Source organism: Lactuca saligna, chromosome 4 (genome assembly GCF_052625555.1).
Source record: "Lactuca saligna cultivar CGN05327 chromosome 4, ASM5262555v1, whole genome shotgun sequence".
In the NCBI taxonomy this organism is placed as follows: Eukaryota; Viridiplantae; Streptophyta; class Magnoliopsida; order Asterales; family Asteraceae; genus Lactuca; species Lactuca saligna.
Genome location: NC_136420.1, coordinates 312255652 through 312261051, shown reverse-complemented (window position 1 = coordinate 312261051; position 5400 = coordinate 312255652).

The window sequence follows — 5400 nt, the reverse complement described above, 5'->3', positions numbered from 1 at the left end:
GAGAGAAATTAGAACACTTCAAGAATCGGCTTGCCCTCTATGCATATCTAGTGTACGATTTCTTGAACCATGGGATTCTTTTATATGGTGGCTATTAGGGTTACACCATGTAACTCATGACTTTACCCATTCCTTATGCTCCATGGATTTTAACCTCCATGGAGCATCCATGGGTCACCCCATGGACTTAGTCCAACATAAGGAATCTTGGACAACAAGCCCACATATATAAGAATGAATGATTTACACAATCAACCCATATATTTAATTAGTCTCCTTTTGATCACTTAATTTATTCCAAATTAATTCTTGATCAATGCTAATTAAATAACCTTATTAATATACTAGAACTTATAATATATTAATAAACCTTAAGTGTTATTTCTCTCATTTTAGTCTATCCAAGTGCATGATGGCATGCAACCCAAATAGACCATGTCGGGTCGGGTCAAGTCTTACCAATTATAGTTATGGACTTAGACATTAATCCAACAGTCTACCACTTGGATAAGTCTAAAACTATTATTGCAAGTATGACTTCAGAACCCGACTAGCAATCGTAGCTCTCAAAAGCTTCTGTCGATCTCTGACCTTGTCGATGACTTGTCCATTAGATAAGTGATCGTATATTCCTCCATTCTAGATATCATATGGACTGAGACATGGATTATAATCATTCTATCTGTCCATTTGTTGTTTCCCGATTTCTGATTTATGATGACCGACTAATTAAACAAATCAAATCAGTCTTGGCCCGGCCGAGCACTTCCATTTGTCATCATCAAATCATCGAGGGGCCCACAGATATCGCTTTTATCCCGAAGGTAAAAGGAATGGATAAACTTCGACTCATATGCTTGTACTAACTATTTGTTGAATCATACACAAAGGCACGTTTTATAACATTGAGTTACCAATGCGTTTACGCGCAATCAATGTATAACCAACTCATAGTCAACAACTCATATCTCTAGGTTTGAAGAATATAAGATATTATCGTCTCATGATTCACTCGTGATAAAATCCATGAAGTGAATCCAAATGAGCGTGGGTTGAATCCAATACTCAGCCCTTATGAGTACTCATGAATGTTGTAGCAACTATTGCATTGTCTAAAGCACTTTAGACAAATCATACAAGCCAAATTCACGACAGTCTTGATTCATATCTACTTCCAACATATGACCGACTGTGGATGGTTTGAATAACCTGTTCATTCGGGAGAATGATCTAGTTATTCTGGAAGTCAAAACATGCAAAGTGAAACACAAAATAATACTAATCCTATATGGCCTCAACACTTTGAGCGTAAATAAAACACCTTTTATCTAAGCACCATATTGATCACTCATTATTCATGTTTCGATTAATCAACTTAATACTTGAATTGAAACATTAGTGATGTCATGCTCCAAGCGTGCATACTATGTTTCTCTAAACAATAGTTATGCCATACTCCAAGTATGCACACTATGTTTACATGTGGTCATCTCTTTGTGAAATGTATATCAATTGAACATAACTTCAATGATCCTCATCTCACAATCCCAATCCTTATTGTAAATGTAAGAATACCAAGTTCTTGTTATTTACCGTAACCTATGCAATGATCCTCTTGTAATGATATTCACACAAGTCACAAAGACTTGGCAACAAACATTACAAAGTATTCCAATGGAAAGCAATTCCTTGGAGATGAAGTCTCAAATTCAAAGTACATTCTTTTGAACATCCTTCTTTGCATTTAGTTCTTTAATCTTACACAGATTCAAAGAATAACCTCCACCTATGGAAACAATTCCATATTCCCATCTTGACCATCACTTTTGAACAAGAGTTGCCTCTTTCCAAAATATGTCAATATGATCCTTACTCTATACTTCCAATTGTCCATGAGTAACCAGACTTTGGAAAACCCCACGTTGTTCTCGACAATTGCTTAATCATCTTAGTCATATCCAGTTCTAATCCATTTTCCCTTCTTAACGCCCTAAGCATTAGGAAAATTTAGAATGGATGAATATTATAACACATGCAACCGATCCTATATCCGAAGCATATGGGATACGATTCATGCTATAATATTTTTATTTGCCATGTTCTCATAATTCGAACTATGAAGAGGGAGGTCGTAATCATAATCGAATTTTGAGAAAGCAACATATATAGAAATTCCTTATGTTGAACCATTCCAACATAACATTCATATATATTCTTGACTAAAGTTGATTAAAATCTCAACCTAAGCTTGTAGAATTGGAATGAAGTATAAATTTCTCTCCCTTAATTATAGTAAAACAACTTTTCAAAGCGAGTTGAAACTTTTGTTTTCTATAATTAACATTGCTAACTTGCTACATAATCATCATGCTCCCACTAGCATAGTGATTATTATCTAACTAGCATAACACTTTATGCTCCCACTAGCTTTGACATGTACCTAGAAATCAGTCAGATTTCAGATACTAGATTGCCTTGATAAGACTTTATCAAATCATACACCTGGAGTCTAACCCTTTCCTTAGATAGCTCACATGTGAGTCAAAACCTTTGCCATTCTCATTAGTTAGTGTGTCGGTTAACCACACACGCTCCACTAACGACATGAGAATGCAAACTTCACATTTGTTATCCACTTAAATCTACTTAGTGAAAGAGTTTCCTCACTATCATTTTCATGAATCGGAGAGAAACCTTGTGACACTTAGATTTTGATGGTGTATGTGTTCCTATCCATGTGAATTTGACATAACCATAATCACATGACAATGTTAATGACAAATCCAAATTCATATGGACTGAACTTGAGCAGTCTTAATTTCTTGCCACCTGGTAGCACAAGGGCCTGCCATTGCTTCCAAGTTGTTATGCAACCAGTTGAGAACTCTCAGAACTCCAATGCAAAACCAACTTTAACTGGAATGGGCACAAAATATGTCAACACGATAGGTTACAAACCTCAAGTCGTGGTCTAGTGATTAACAAAACTCTTGATTAGTTCTTGAATCTATCTTAAGATCCTTTTAAGACTCCCACTGACCTCTTGACATATAAAATTCTCTTTGTCAAAAACCATTCCTTGACAAAATGAATATTCAAGAGTTAGTGCAGATTCTTATCAAGTTAATCACTTCTCACAATTGGTCTTAGTTGGTCTTTGTTTTATCCAAAACATCACAACTTACCAATTTCAAATGTACAAGAGTAAGAACACATTTTACTCTACATTTAACAAGTGTTTTAAACCTTTCTTAAGATTATGTCACTCAAGGCTTAATCTTGGAGTATGACTCTAAGATTTAATTTTGGAACGAAGTATAATTTATCTTTTGATCTAACTATTTCAACAATTCACGATTCCTCTCCTTAGTCAAACAAAATGAACTAAGGTGTCCTCAAAGGATCAATTGTGACATGGTTTCATAATCACTAAGATAATCATAACACAAAATACACAAGTACTCTCCCATCTCTTCAGATTGGAGAAACTTTTATCTTTCTGCCTTATTTGATTCTTCTTTTTCATTCTGCCATACATTGAAACTTTTCCAATGTTTCAGAATTACACTTAAACTTGTAAGCATAATCATATTTACTAAACTTTAGTAAATCTTATCAACCTTTGTGGTGGACCTGACCAGCACACAACCAAGTGTACCCAATCCTTTAGTCCTTCATTTGACTCACATGCGAATGTGAACAAGGAATTAGTCTTAATTTATCAATGATGAAAATTCTCATTCATCACACAATACAACTTGCATGATTCCAAGTTTCTATCCAACTGAAACTTGGGTGATGAGAATCTTTCCTTATTTGGTAAACTATGACACTACCACAAATGAAAGAATCAAATCCATTTCCTATATTGCTTATCAATGGAAACATATAATCAACAATTTTTCACAAATGCCATTGTAAGGATACTTAAAATAAATAAAATCAAAACCATTTTTCTTTTATTTTAAAACTTTGCGGAAAAATTAATCCTTACAATCCATATGGAAAACTTGTTGTTATCTATTCCTAAGCAATATATCATAACTCTTAAGTAATAACTCAAAATTCTGATCACCGAACCATGCGATCGAAATCCATCTTCGCGATCAGAATCAACATATACTTCCTTCAAGTTTCTTCACTTTTTCTTTGATTCTTAAAACATCAACATGTGACCTCGTCACATTATGCAACAAGAATCTCAGAATAGAAACTTAATAGAGTTAGACAATGGACTTTACCTGAAGTAGAGTCAAACCTATTGACTTTACCATCCTTAAGATGTTTCAGGTACATTTAGCAGCTTCGCAACCAAAATCTTTCCTTTAGCAACAAAATCATATGGACTCTTTGGAAACGTACATGGAACTATCACAGACTTAACCTTTCTCTTTACCATTTGGTCAACCGAGTTGACTATGGCCGATCCTTTTCCATTGGGAAGAGAAAGTTTTTCCTGGACCTCCAATGTCACCATATTCAATGTCCAAATAGGTTTGGAAAGTAGATCTTCCAATCCAATTTGCTTCACTAATGCTCCAAATCACTGCTGATTTAGCATCATCAAGCAAATAGGTAAGATCATTAAGGGTCTTGTCGTGACCTGTCATCAGCGAGTGACTGAAGAACCAAGTCAGCAGCCAGCTACCTCGAGACTTCGACACCCGACTCTCCCAACTTGTCAATATGTGGCTTAATCCCCAAGATCTATGCACATATAGACTTTGCTTGCCAATAGGGATTGAGTGACTTAGAACTTATCAAGTCTTAAAACTTGTGGGATAGGGAGATTTATTGGAGGAGGTGGATTAAGTGAAGTATGATTTCTGGTCCCACATATGCCCAACAAAGGGATTGATCTTTCACCTTCATTGCCATTTGGGATATCATCTTCATTAGGAAGCTTGTTCCTAAAGATTTGGGAAGACCATAGCTGTCTAAACTAGACATCTATAATGGGAGAAATTCAAGTTAGTTGATTTAAAGTCCTTAATACAACACCCAATATGAAGTATTAAGGCTAGGACCCAATAACCTATTTATAACTGGAAGAGGGATGCCGTAATCCAAGTTATAAAATAGTTAAAGGCAGGCAAATGACGATTTACCAATTTCCACCATGAAAACGAAATATTTTATTATTAGGTTTTATTGGTTTTGAAACTCCTAGATCTTTTGAGATACATTGAACTTTTCAATGGCATTTTTGAATCTCGATTGTGCCCTTTCAAATTTGTGACTGGGATGCCGAGGATCACAAACAAGGTGTGAATAACCATACAAATTGACTTGGTACCCTTAAAAATATTACCTAATCGATGTGCCAGTTAACCACACACGGTCCACCGATCTATAATAAAGTCAAGTTAACCTTTGCCACTCTTACTAGTCCATATTAGT